Source organism: Emydura macquarii, unplaced genomic scaffold, assembly GCF_026122565.2.
Source record: "Emydura macquarii macquarii isolate MOO-44397 ecotype Brisbane River unplaced genomic scaffold, CSIRO-AGI_Emac_v2 contig_561, whole genome shotgun sequence".
Lineage (NCBI taxonomy): Eukaryota > Metazoa > Chordata > Testudines > Chelidae > Emydura > Emydura macquarii.
Genome location: NW_027130698.1, coordinates 13,150,059 through 13,165,539, shown reverse-complemented (window position 1 = coordinate 13,165,539; position 15,481 = coordinate 13,150,059). Strand labels below are relative to the sequence as shown.

The window sequence follows — 15,481 nt, the reverse complement described above, 5'->3', positions numbered from 1 at the left end:
CATGTCAGGCCCCAAGGACTTTGTCAAGACTTTTTCAATTGACTTACATTTTTCCACCTTTACTGACAGTTTCTGGTGGGCCAAAAGAGGAAATGTAATTCAGAAGGACCACAGACTTAGTTTGTCCTCCTTGCAGCCCCTAATGCATCTGGCATCACCTACACTGGAATAGGACAGTAATCTGAAATTCCTTGAAACTGGAATGTTTTATCCCCGTGACATTTAAGATTCTTGCAAGGGGCTGCATCGACAGTCCTGGATACTGAAGTCTACAACATCAAGTCTCCAACAAGATGTGATGGATACGACAGCCAGGGTAGCACTGCTCTACAGATGTGTTTCACTCCTAAACTAGAGAGATCTTCCGTGACACACTGCCAACAAGAACTTCAGTTAGTGCCAGCCTTGGTGGTGGGTTCTGGGAATCACTGTAGCCAGGAGAGCATTTTTCTAGTCACACTTTACAAATTGCTGTCACAATGGCTAAGTTCACACAAAGCTTTCAGCTCCAGACACCGGTTAAACTCACACATGAAAGGTTTGCTGGACACAGTTTTGTCCCCCAGTGAGTATTTTGCTTATAGAATAACACTAGTGTGCTGGGAAGAGCCTCTGCTCAGGAGAGCTCATTACTGGAATAGAAGAGGGCACTACATATTGGGATTGATGGGTACTGGTAAAACAGCGTCACAATGGCACAACTGTATACAATTTCTTTAGGTAAAGGGTGACAGGGATCAGTAAGCCGAAGTACTCTACTCAGCTTCTGTCCACAAAGCCAGGATAGATGGATGGCTTTTCTAAAATGATCAGCAGTGAAATGGCTCATTTTGTTGTCATTAGGCTTCAGGTTAAACACACGCCTGGTGAAAGGGGACACTTTGCATCTTTCTGAGCTGTTGTTCCAGTCTATTTTCAGAATCAGTAGGACTGCATGGGCCACATTTGGAAGGTTAGCTATACAACTGATGAGCTTTGTAATTTTTTGTTGTTGTTTAAATGAAATGTAAAATGCTAAGGAAGCATCATCCTCTCACATAATATAATGAAAGGTTTCAAACCTGAATTGTCATTCATTGTTAACCAAAGGGAAAAAAATTAGAAAGACAACAGCCTCCTAGATTTTTACTCCCTCTCAGAACTCATAGCACAGTAACAAGACAATTCTGTTTAAGGAGGAAACTTCAATGCTCTCAAGCTCCCTTCATTGTTTTTGCTTCTACTACCTTTTTTCCTCCTACAAAATATTAAAATAGCAGTTATAATAAGTTACATTGTAAGCTGTACTGCTGCTCAATTACAATGTATATTTTGGAATGCCTGCCACAAAAATCTTCCCCTGGTAGCTGACAGGTTTTTTGCAGCAGAAAATCAGATCTCTCACATATTTGCCTTAACTGTTAACTATACATACAATGCTCATAAGGGCTGGAATGTGTCATTTTTCAACAAGAAGAATGTGTCTTTTCAGCAGAAATGCAAGGCATTTCCCTTTCTGGGCATTAACACATTTGGTATCTCCTATCATGCAATATTCTATATACCTATTTCTATATAATTCTCCTTAAAAATGCATGTCTGTAGGGTATCTATGTACATACACACAGTGCATCACCAACTCTTTCCAAGGCAGTACCATGGATGAAAACAAAGACTGGGGGAATATATCTACACTACAGCTGTAGTGTTGTGTAGATGCTTCCTATGTCAACAGTGAGTTTTTTTTCCAATCCATGTAATCAATCCACATCTCTGAGGGATGAATTCTTCCATTGACCTAGCTGTGTCTGCACTGAGGTTTAGGTCAACCTACCTGCACCACATAGGGTATGAAATTTTTCACAGCCCTGAGTGACATAGCTAGGTCGGTCTAATTTTTAGGTTAGACCAGGTCTAAGAGTCTAGAGGTGTGTGAGAAAGGCTACTCCTGGCTTTTGCCATAGACTCTTTATATTACCCTGGGTAAGTCATTTAATTTCTCTGTCACATATAAAAGGGGAGAAATAACAATTGCACTTCACAATATCCTTGCATGGTAGGTAATTAATTAATGTCTCAAGCACATTGAGATCCTTAGATAAAGGCAAGACATCAGTGCAAAGTATAACTATTAACATGGATATAAAAATAGGCAATAGCAATAATGCATGTTCCTCCATTTGTCAGGTATCAGAGATTTAGATGAAGTTACTATAAGATTCACTGTGGATTCAAAATTTCAGACTTCTAAACTGTGCATGTAATTTAGGTAGGCAGACAACTTCATAATATAACTTGTGGGTGCAGTTACTTAGGCTTGGTCTACACTTACCTCGGCGATTCGGTGGCAATTGACGGGGAGTTACGCAAAGTATGCAAAGAACTTGCATAACTCCCGTCGACTTCTGTGCTTCTCTTCTGCATGCCGTCTTCACTGCACTGCACTACACAGCGCTACGCCACTTGAGGAGGTGGTTTTAGGGCTATGTCTACACTGATGGCGGCGAAGTCGCCGCCGTCATATCGACTTATTTGGATCGACTGAACGGTCAGTTAAGACCCGCTCAGTCAATCCAGAAGTCGACGTACTAAAACCACCTCCTCAAGTGGCGTAGCACTGCGTTGACGGGAATGCGGTTCCCATCGGCACAGTGCAGTGAAGAAGGCACACAGAAGAGAAGCACAGAAGTCGACGGGAGTTACGCAAGTTCTTTGCGTACTTTGCGTAACTCCCGTCGACTGCCGCCGAATCGCCGAGGTAAGTGTAGACCAAGCCTAGTACGTTGACTTCTGGATCGACTGAGCGGGTCTTCACTGACCACTCAGTCGATCCAGATAAGTCGATCTGACGGTGGCGACTTTGCCGCCGTCAGTGTGGACATAGCCTTAGAAATATTAAATTATGGGAGCAGTGCAGATGAGTCTGCAAAATTGGAGTCTAGGTGCAACTCTAAAATCTATGAATGTATGAACTTAGCATGTGGAGAGAGGGTAATAGCTTCTACATGTGGATGGAACCAACAGACGCACACACACCTAATGTAAACCTCAATGTGCATCATGCCTCCAATTACATTTGAACGTTCTTATTCCAAAGTTATCAAATTGCTATTGTGATGAAGTTGTTTGCTTCAGCCTAACAACTCTTTAAAACACTTTCAAGAATTTAAATTTAAAACACTGATGGCTGCTCTACATTAAAAATGTCTTCTCTACATTGATGTAGTGGCCCCAATATTAATCCCCAATATTAACGTAGATGTGCTGTAAGAATAGAAAGTGGGCCTTACATTTGCACAGTTCAAGATGGAGCTTACATCTATGAACTCTGGTGCAAAGTTTCCTGGGGTGGGCAGATCCAGAGTTGGAAGTGTGAAGTCTCTTCTCAGAAGTGCATTTTCAATAAAACGTGATTTTGCCCAATTTACTGATCTCCCTAAATCTACTCTACATTCCATCAGGATTTGTTTTCCAGTATGACTTAACCCAATGTAATGGATGCAAATCTCAAACAGCTGTGACCATGGCAAATGAAGATAAAAAATAAAAGAAATAAAAGCCTTACATCCAGAGAGTTCCATCTATAGTCCAAGAGATCAAAGCTCCTGCTGCCAAAATATGTTGCTGCAACAGCACACTTACTATTAGCTTGAAAAAGCCATGAAACAGAACAAAACAAGAGAAAGAGAGAGAGGGGGGAAGCTTTCAACAAACCCCCTTACAGAAAAAAACATTATATACAACAAATTTCACAATGTCAAATCAGCAACACACAGCTTTTCACAGGCTCAGCATAAGTAATGGGGAAGCTGTCCAAGCCAACAGAGCATGGTATGAGAAGGATAGAAAAACATCGCAGAATCAATACACAAGGAATTCTAGAGCCAAAGAAAATGAGAGGCAGTGGGGTGGAGATAAAACCATCATTTGGAAATTCATTCCTCTGTTGTATCCCTTTAGAATCAGAAAGATGACAAAAACCAGTCTTCTCTCAAGAGGTGGCAAGATTGCACATTGGTCACAGAGAGGAAAAATGATTGCGTTGCTCAGACTGATTTGCTGCTCTGGGAAGCAACTAACCCCCTCCTTCGCTCCCAAAGATGAACTTCAGTTTTCACTCCTGCGGTTCTCTTAAACTGTCAAAGACTTAAACTAGAGCTGGGCAAAAATTGTCAAAGAACTTATTCTCCAAAAATGCATTTTTGAGTGGTCCCAAAACTATTAGTGAATTTGACACAATCTTGCTGAGTAGTTTAAACCAGATTTTTTTTTGGGGGGGGCGGTGGGGGGGAGGAGGGGAAGGGGGCTTGGGCAGGCAGAAAGGGTTGCTAGATTCACAAAATGGCTGGAGGAGGAGATGGTGGTGGCCCCTTTATAACTTTTAGCCCAGTAGTAAGGACACTTGCTCAGGATGTGCGAGACCCATTCCGGGGCTGGGATTTGAACTCAGGTCTTCTTCTCCAAGTAGGTGCTCTAACTAATGGTCTATAGGCTACTCTAGGATGGGTTTCTCTCAAATCTCTCTTGCTGAAGTTGTTCCACTGTGTATAAATAATATTCACTGGAGCAGGGACTTTAAATTGGGTCTCCTGGATGAGTGCCTTAATTACCCATCATCATGTGACTGCCATAATATATTGCATATGACCAAACCATGTGGTGCTTGATGGAAGATGCAGTTCAATCTGGGAACCCAGTCGATAAGAGAAAATGGGGGCAAGAGGAACCTGAACTACTACTCCCATGAGGCACCGCAGCACCATAGACAGATACAGTTTAATGTCAAACTGACTCAAAACCAAATGTTTCCAATTTGGCTCAACAAGCCAAAATAATTTTTTTTCCATTCGGGAATGTTGAAATATTTGATTTTGATCAAAAATATTTTTAAAAATGTTTTCCATTTCCAAACTGAAATTTTTTGTTCCTCAAAATATTTTTGTATTTTAAATTTTTGTCCTGATTCAGAATGAAAACAAATGTTGAAATATTAAAATTTCCCCTGTGATGTCACTTAATAAAAATATGTAAAAAAAGAGAAACTCCCAGATATTAAATGAAAAATCCATCCCTTGTTTTAGGAAGTGAATATTTCCCCTGCTCTTAATCATAAATGATTGATGATTGTGTGTGTTTTAGGAAGTGCCTTTCAGTCCATTCCTATAGGGTGGTTCTCATTGCTAAGACTCATAATATTAAGCAGAGGTGTTCCAGTAATCTTTGAGAGCGGGTTATTATGTGATGAGTTAAGAACAGTCATTTTATTGCAATGGGGATAAATAGATGGATCATGAAGGAGAAATCTTTTGTTTAAACAGAGATCATAATTGCACACTGGATACTGTAGAAATATTCAGACAAGCACTGCAGCTGAGCAGGTATTTGTTTGAAGTGATGTTACATGTGAAAAATTCAAGCTTTTACCCCTTGTGTGCAAGAGAAATTCTTATAATAAAATAGAAAAGATTTCTGTAGATGAACAGGGTATACAGCCTATGACCACAGAGCCATTTGAGTACCCCAAACCTTCTGACTTGAAGAGTCTACTCAGCAATAGCATATTAAAAAAAGAAATAAAAATCAGGAGTGAAAAAGCTTCCACATTATTGGTTGATATTCTGTGTTAGTTAAAAACCAAAATTCCAATACATATCCAAAGCTCTCAGGAATGAGGATCTGAAACTTTTGTTGGATTAGTTTAAACAAAGGGGGTTGTTACTGATGATGAACTGCCTGGAGATTGTCGAATGAAAGTGACCATTGAAGTGCAGAGTGTTAGTATATTATTAAAATATATTTGCAGATTCATTTGGCTAAGTTTACCCCGATGAAAATCACATTAACTTCAGTCACATTGTATCAGGGATGACATTTGCCTTCAGAGTTTTTCATACTTCATGAGCTGTATCTGTCCTGCTTCCATAACTCAAATCATATCATTCCCTGGGCAACTTCTCTCTCAGTCCTACGGAAAAGAGCAACACCTTCACAAGCATTTCTGGCCACTGTGGAGAAAACCTGTTCTAGCAACACTGGTACCTACTTGCTGCATTTGATGAGGACATCTTCAGGCAGGACTCTTTTCTTCAGACTCCCCTGCTTGGGATGGTCTCTTCGCCCACAAAACAAGTCAGGAGCGTCTTTCTGAAGTAACCTGTTCTCCCTCAGTGGTGATCCAGGACACAGTAACCAAATTCCTGCACAACTTTCCCATTAGGAAACTTCATTTGGGCAGGACAAGAGGCAATGGGTTCAAATTACAGCACAGCAGATTTACATTAAATCTCAGGAAAAATTTTCTCACTGTAATAACAGTAGGACAATGGAATAGACTACATCAGGAAGTTGTGGAAGCTCCTTCCCTAGTGGTTTCCAAAAGGAGGCTGGATAGCCATCTGTCTTGGATGGTTGAGACACAACCAATCCTGCATCTTGGCAGGAAGTTAGATGAGATGACCCTGGCGGTCCCTTCTCACCCTGTGATTAGTTTCCTTCATTCTGTACCCGCATGCAAATGGAATGCAGTTCAAGTCAGTCGGTGGGAATGGACAAATGATCACTGTTTATGTGTTGAATTACAGGAGGGGGTAAAGGCCCCAAACGTGATCAGCCCCCACATTGTGCTAGGTGCTATACCAACACACTGTAAAACAATCCCTACCACAAAAGGGCTTACAATGTAAACAGTGAGAACAGACTAAAAGAGGCAGGTAAAGTAGAGAAAGGTAACATCGCCAGAAGAGGGAAACCAAACTAACCTGACTTCTTTTGAGTGCCAATAACCATTTTCGGTGGGTGCTTAAGTCTTGCATCCAGAAAACCATCAACACAATCCAAAACAGTTTGCTCCTATCTCTCTCCTTGAAAGTGGTGTTTCAATATGGTCATAGATGCCCCCCCCCAAAAAAAATGCCCTAGACACACTTACTTTTGAGAGTGATGTTGCAGAGTCAAAGACATCACTGGGCTAATGCTTTTTTTTTGTCACTATAGAAAATACTGCCTCATAATGGTAATACTTGGATGAACGGCCTCATGGTGAATGGCAATCTCACATCCTATACCTGATGTAACTGACAATAAAGGAAGTAGTTTCAAGATACTTTCAAATTATCTGTCTTGAGTGTAAGCTCCTCAAGCAAAAGACTTGTCTTAATTGTCTGTAATATGGTAACACCTTTTGCTAGTATAATTAATGAATAAAAATAAAATTTAGTTCACTCTGTGTGTGAGGTCTTCCATAGAAGATCTTCAAATACAATAAGGTCACGTTAGCGCTTCACAAAAATCGATAAGCCATCTCTGTAATAGGAAGTGCTAAGGGCGATGGAATTGACAATATACTAAAATGGGTCTTTCAGACTTTCGAAAAGATGGGTTCTGTGTTGACAAGCATTGGGTACATCTTCATAGAATGCAGAGCATTTGTGTCATGGCATGCTGCTTCTGAGTACAAAGAATAGGGGGAAATGCTTGCTAAAAGGCCCATAATTATTATATGCAGTAGCCATTTCATTTGAATAGTAACCACTTGTGTTTGTCAGTTAGGAAATAAGATGCTTTCTCAAAAACAAGACTCTCTTTTCTTTCTTTTTTTTTTTTTTTTTTGTTAAGTGTCACATGTTCACTTCTGGTTGTGACATTTAATGCCAAATTTCAGTAGAGAAATAATTTTTACAGTACAGCTGAGCTGTTTTTCAGGACATAGACAGCTAAAGTAATGAGGTGTTTGTAAAAGTCAGACTGGCATAACCTTAAATTGATGATGACATTAGGTGTGCCATGTATGTACTTCAGCAGAAAGAGAAGAGACATGATTATAAAAGCGCTTGTTAAAATACAATAGTCTTCAATAATGAACATTAACAGTGAATGGAATGAATACGGACATGAAAGGTTAATGTCCTTTTTGCTAAAATGTTACTGAAGTTTATTCCACGGTTAGAACTCCACCTTAGCACGTGTAAAATACTATTATTATTATTATAAATAAAACTGGGCATTGAGAAATTATTATACTCAAATTGCAATTATAAGGGAAAGTATGCCACATTTTAGTTGCTTCATTTAGAGCACACTTCCGATTAATTACATAATTTTCATAATGAAGATATTTCCATGAACATTTAACTTATTTGGTAATGAATAAATTGATACATTGAGAATTTTAGAATGTCATTAGGACTACTGCAGAATAAATGCCAATATTCATTAAAGTGCACTGAGAATGCAAAGTCCAACTTCACTGCTCCCCACGTTTAATTAATAAACCATAGTGTTACAATTAATCATAGTAAAATGGTTAAAATGTATATTTTGTATGATCTCAATGCTTTTTAAATGCATATATTATATGAGATAGCTACATTGTTCATGTCTATGGTTGATAGGTTCAGCATTATCTACAGTAATCTTCAATACCAAGTGTGATGGTGGTAGGGCCGTTCTGTAATAATTTATGGACACTGTATGTTGACCTGGTTAGTGGGATGTGTGCTGTTTGACTACATTGGATGAATATGCATGAATAGGTTGGCTTAGTTCAACTGCAGGCTGTTGGAAAAACAAGCAGGAAACAGGGCAATGGGGTGAGTTGACCACCCATCTACCAACACTGGGAGAATACACAACGTCCTACCTCCAGTCTCATGCAGAGCTTATCAAATAGGTTTTAGGCAGCAGAATCCAAGCCTGAAAAACTGAGAACAAAGTTCCCAACTCCCCCAAGCAGGAGAGATGCCGCTGTTGAACACAGCAGAAGGAAAACAGACTGACTGTCTGCAGAAGTTGGGTCTTTCTAGGCACCAGTAGGAAGATGGCTAGACTCCGGGTAAGACAGCCACATGTGTAGACCTTCTGTTGTTTTCATATTGTTTTTTTCTTATATTATTCTTTGTTCCTACTGAAAAGATAAAACAGTACTTTGGTTTAAGAAGGCTGCCTGTATTCACCACTGGTCACAAACTCCAAAAGGAAAGAACTGCAGGTACAAAACCCAGTTGGATCTTTTGGATAAGCATGGTCAAATGGCAGGGTACCACAGACCAGAGCAAGTCCAGATTGAAACATTTCACCTTTTGGCTGAAATATTTTGTTTTTCTGCCAAAACAATCCACATTTTCTGTGAAGAAAGAGTCCATTTTCCAACCATGTCTCATCACCATGTTTTCACACCCCTGTTGAAAATTGTGTCAAAACTGACCGAAGCATAAGTGCATGAGACAATTGAGTGTGCCATGGCAAATTCCCACCTCCCTTACCTCCAAACAGAAGATTCTAGGCATGTGTGAACCCTGCACACTTGGCAGGGTTCCATGGTCATAAACTGAACCTGGACGTTTGGCACTCTTTATGTTTGTTTAGAAATCTGAAGAAAGAGGCAATGGCTTAGACCTGTCTATATTAAACCCTAATGCCACTTTAATTATGTTGCCATGACTAGCTCCAGCACAATATCTGTCCCTAGTGGAAATGTGAAGAAATTAGCTAATGTCAGTGGTTTTCTAGCAGATCTGCAGAATGAGATATTTTTGAGAGGCAGCATAGTTTAACGAATAGCACATTGGACTAGGAGCCGGGAGACCCACATTCTATTCTTGGCTCTGACACTGTACTGTGAGCTTGAACAAGTCACTTTGCCCCGTGTCTCTGCTTCCCCTCCCACCTATTAGACTGTAAGTTCTTCAGGACAGGGACTATCTGTCATGGTGGTTTGCATACAGTGTCTAGTACATTTAACTGATGATCTTGACTGGGGCTTCTAGCTCAGCCACTGCCACCAGTGAAGGATTGATGTATTGGACAATATAATGTCAAGTTTGAAGGACCAATCGGTTAAGTAATTAAATGGTATCTGTTTGGGACCACTGAGTTTCCAGTTTCAAAAACTACCAATCAGGCACAGCAAGCTATTAATAGGAGCCATGCATAAAGTACTATACCAGCTTTTCTTCTTTCAATAGATCTTTCTTCTCTTGCATCCTTCTTTTGTAGTAAGCAGCCATCTCACTAAAGTCACACCTGGCTGGTTCAGTTAGCAGCATCCTCTAGTCCAAAGTCATTTCCTAAGCACAAGCGAGCAGTCAAAGAACACAAAGGTTTAGAAGAGAATAAGATGAGAAGTCTAATTTCACATGGTTTATTTCAGAATGAACCGGTCACATGTTAATCAGCCTAATCCCAGATGCATCTAACATGTTGCAGCAAAATAAAAATGATATGGATATTGTTTACTGACAGACTTAGACATACGGGAGAGTTAGGGAACCCAAGCACAAAAGGCAATATAATGGCCTAGATAAGGAGGTTTGGGCAAATGTTATCCTTTCCACTCAACTCCCCACTCCCTCTGCTCTATTAATCAGACTTCCATCCCCACACACTGATCACTTGATGAAACTTCTCCTCCTTCTTGTAGCTCCCAATGTCAGGAACAGCTTCCTTATCTAAAAACATTTCTTTTCTCTATTCATTACCCATTCAATTTCTCTCTTCCTTTCTGCTTTCATTAGAATTTTAACTCTTCTAACTGTAGCTAGTTCTGCAAAGGGATACAGTTTGCAATGATGCACACCATGAGAATTCAGCTGCCACTCTCAATTCAGGGGTTCCCCCTGGCTGTTTAACAAGTGACCTATTTTTGACCCACTGACATAGTATTTAGTTTTCTATTTTACCTAGGTCATTCTGCAACTTTCTAATCTTTCCATTCTTTGCAATGTATTTAAACAATGAAACCTCCCCTTTGACACTGCATTCAAAAATGAGGTTTGGAAGTTTATCCCCATTGATAAATATGCAGACTAACAGTTTGTCTACACAAGGACACCCAGGAAAATTAATCTGAATTAATGGTAAGTGTGAATGTGAAGTGGATTAGTTAAACTGCACTAAAACCCTGTGTGGATGCTGTTTTTTAGAATTAAAGTGGCCTTTATTCGATTTAGTTTAATTCACTTTTGAAGTGAATTAAGGCCACTTTAATTCTGAATTAGGGTGCTCACGCAGGGATTTAATGTGATTGGATCAGCCCTAAATTCAGCAGGATTTTCCAAACATACTTTTGTCCCTTATATGAATAACCACTGAAGGAATCATAGAATCATAGAAGATGAAGGTTGGAAGGGACGTCAGATGGTCATTTAGCCCAGACCCTCTGCTCAGAACAGGAGCAATCCCAAATAAATCATTCCAGCCAGGGCTTTGTCAGGCCAGCCCTTAAAAACCTCAAAGGATGGAGATTCCACCACCTCCCTGGGTAACACATTCCAATGCTTCACCACCCTCCTAGTGAAAAAGATTTTCCTAATATCCAACCTAGACCTCCCCAATTGCAACCTGAGACCATTGCTCCTCGTTCTGTCATCTGCCACCAATGAGAACAGCCTAGCTCCATCCTCTTTGGAACCCCCCTTCAGGTAGTTGAAAGCTGCCATCAAATCCCCCCTCACTCTTCTTTTCTGCAGACTAAATAAGCCTAATTCCCTCAGCCTCTCCTCATAAATCATTTTCATTGCCCTCTGCTGGACTCTCTCCAATTTGTCCACATCCTTTATAGTGGGGCGTCCAAAACTGGACACAAAACTTCAGATGTGGCCTCACCAGTGCCGAATAGAGAGGAATAACCACTTCCCTCGATTTCCTGGCGATGCTCCTACTAATGCAGCCCAATACATTGTTATCCTTCTTGGCAATAAGGGCACTCAGATGACACATATTCAGCTTCTAGTCCACTGTAACTCCTAAGTAATTTTCTGCATAACTGCTGCCTAGCTAGTCAATCCCTAGTCTGTAGCAGTGCATGGGATTCTTTCATCCTAAGTGCAGGACTCTGCACTTGTCCTTGTTGAATCTCATCAGATTTCTTTTGCCCCAATCCTCCAATTTGTCTAGGTCCCTCTGTATCCTATCCCTACCCTCCAGCGTATCTACCACTCCCCCTGTTTAGCGTCATCCACAAACTTGCTGAGGGTGCAATCCATCCCATCATCCACATAATTAATGAGGATGTTGAACAAAACTGGCGCCAGGACCAGCCCTGGGGCACTACACTTGATAGTGGCTACCAAGTAGACATTGAGCTGTTGATCTCTACCCGTTGAGTCGAATGATTTAGCCAGCTTTCTATCCACCTTATAGTCCATTCATCCAACCCATACTTCAGTAACTTGCTGGCAAGAATACTCTGGGAGACCATACTAAAAGTCAAGGTATATCACATCCACTGCTTTCCCCACATCCACAGAGCCAGTTATCTCATCATAGAAGGTAATCAGGTTGGTCAGGCATGACTTGAATCAAATAGTGAAGGAAGACTGCTGTAGAAATTGGAAGTAAATATATATTGGCATTTTGTTAATAGTTCAGAATTACAATTAAAATGGATTACTTCAGGTTTTCTGTAGGAAGAGAGGGAAAGACCTTTTGGTTACCATTTACAGTTGGGCTTTAAAATAATGCTGAACTGTTACCTTCTTTCAGCCAAGAATAATTGCTTTCAGGGGCTTCTGTCGGGAGATATCCAAAGTTTCTGTTAGCTGTGGTTTAATTTCCATGTTGTAGTGTTATCTGGGCTTTTAATAATTTCACAGTTTGTTCTTCATTTCAAAAGTGTCATTTTAGGAGATCTGCTGGGCCTGTACTTGCTTGTGGGATTATCTCTGTTCACGTGTTGGTTTGACATGTGATTTATTTTGGAGTAGGATTGGGCAGTACTATGCTTTGGAGACTTGTTTTGGGGCTCTCTTATTAATTAATTTTACTAATAAAATGGTCAACAGATTTCTTTTTTAAAAAAGCCTCAGATGTTGTTTATTAATGCTAGTCAACTTTTTTGGGGGGAGACAAGATATAGCTTTTCAACCAAAATGAAAATATTAATGGAAAGTTTTCATTTTGATCAAAATTTTCTGCCGGTGCCAAAAAAATCCAAACCAACAAACCTTTTCAGTATTTTTTTAAAAACCAAAATCAGTTCTTGCAAACTGTTTGTTTGTTTTATTTTGTTTTCAGCATTGGAGTTATTTATTAAAAACAAAATGAAAAATGCTCACATGAAAATTTTGGAAAAAACAAATTTGGACAAAAACAGTAGAGTTGGCATTTTTTGACCAACTCTCCTTTATATGCACACTTTGTATTTGACTTCACTTTAAACATTTTCATAGCATTTAAGGATTTTTTAACCAACATACTCCCATAGTCCTTCCCAAATATTGAGCAGTTTTCTCCTATAGTTTCTCATAGAAATTCTGTCCAGTTCAATAATGTGCCGAGCAAGAATTTTAGTCTTTCAATCACCAAAGCTCCCTTTGATCATTTCTAGAATTCCTATTTGTCAAACAAGTCAAAAATAAATTTGCTGGAGTAGAACTTTGGTGCACACCTAGTAGTTCAAATCTACCATCACTTCTGCAGCCTTTTAAAACAAACACCCAAGGAAAAGAATAAACTTTTAAAATAGTTAAGTACCATTACCAGACCCATTACCTAAGTAAGTCTGCTAAAATGCCACTTTATGGTGTTTCATATGATAAAGCTCTGCCTACATGACCAAGACAGGGTGTTTTGGGGAAGAGCTGAATATATTGCAAAGATCGGATTGTGAAAAAGTGTCTGCTTTGAATTGGGCCCACCAGGAGTTCTTGATTTAAAAGCTTGCTCCTTGACAAAGCACCAAGCAAGGAAAAAAGACATTATATTTCAATAAAGTCTAAATTAAACGAACTATTGAGCCATAGACACTCAAGGAAGGGAGAATAAGGAGTCCATTTCTATGAATTTGTCTCAAGGGATTTGAGGACTAAATACTCTGACATTCGGCAAAGTACACCACAGCTTGAGTCAGTTTGCCTAGATGCTAAAGTCACCAATCCAGTTGCAACAGACAACACAAAGAGGCATTTTGTGATGAGAGTAGTAATTGATTTATATCTTATAGACAAAATATATTTCTATCTCACCGGTTTAACAGTACACACATAGCATTCTAAGCACTGTTTTCCACCCACGGGAAGGGAATCAGATGGTGAAACCTTTGATTGTATTATTGTCTCATGCTAGAAAGAAACATAGCTTCTTCACCTGATACAGAAGAACAGTACAACTAACCACCATGGACTGAGATGACTGGTAGTTTAATAAACGCCCCTCTGTATTTTATGGTACATATCAGTGACCTAAGATGCAGAGTCAAGCTCCAGAAACATTCAATCAAGTCCAGGAAGTTTAGCACCTCAGAGTCGCACCAAAATGATATACGCTGAGAATTTATCTTCCAGAGCAGTTCAAGCAGGTCATTTATACTAAGGACTTTCCAAGCCATTAGTGGGTTAGGTGAGAGGAGACCTGCATTTCTGGGAAGCTCCATTATAAAAAAATATATAATAAAAAATGACATGTTCGTGATGGCGCTCCACATTTAATTGGTTGAGGGGGAAAAGGATGTGCAATCAGAATACATCAGTGCACTATGATTTTTTAATTAAACAATAAATTAACTTGTATGGAGATCAATGCTCAGTTCTGTTGGAAAATGTCATCTGAGTCCAAATTTACTAAAGGTCGTACACACTGCGGATTAGCTGTCCCTGAAATAATTAGCAAAAGAAGTTGCACTCCAGCCTCTTAATTTGCTGCATGTTTTAAAAGATGTGAGCAATTAGTTATTTTTAGTAGTAGCAAATTAATAAAATGATTATTATTGATAGACCTGCGATATTAAAACAGCTTGAGAAATGCAAACTGGGGTTTCCAAGATGGATTCTGGTTTTGAAATGACGAACTCTCATCTAACAATTAGATTTAAGATTAGCTGTGAGTATTTTGCTCTGGTGTCCTTTGACAGAACTTTCCCAGAGAGATGGCAGTGCATTTTCAACCTCTCTGGAGTACTGTAGCTACAGTTAGGTGCATCAATTTAAGCAGGACTTTGAGCAAAGAGAATGGCAATGAAGAGAGGTCCACTGGTAACGAATGTAGCCATTAGGCTTCTCCGAAGATGCTTATCGGGCAACTTTAAATACACAGTATTTAAAATTACATGCATTCCCAGATGCTACAGCAATGGGTGTCTTAGATATAACTAAGTAGAAATAATTGCTCCTTTTTGGAATTAGGGAAATAAGACCATTAATTTCTGTTCCCCATTTTCCTGGAACACAGTGTGTGAGTGAAGTGCGCATCTGGATTAAGAACAGTAAATTCAAATCTAAACCAGGTAGGCCAGAGACTGTGGGGAAAATCCTGATAAGAGATCCTCAACTGCCTTCCACTGGTCAAAGTCATGAGCTGTATTGCATTTCTATATTGGCTCCTAACTGCTTCTGGACAGACAACTAGACTCATCCCCGTTGGCCCCAGGTAGAATAGCAATAAAGGACAGCTGGTGCAGCACACAGATGTCCACCTTCTAATAAGGGACAACTGGAAAGACCCCATGTCGCCATTGCTTCATTCTACAGGTTGACTTGCCAATCCACTTTAGGGTCAGTTTCAAGGTTGT

General features: G+C 39.7%; 1 pseudogene; it reads right to left on the bottom strand.

The window, feature by feature from the left end:
- LOC137147684 (DNA topoisomerase 1-like) overlaps positions 1-15,481 on the bottom strand; it is a 50,373-nt pseudogene that overhangs the window by 14,427 nt on the left and 20,465 nt on the right.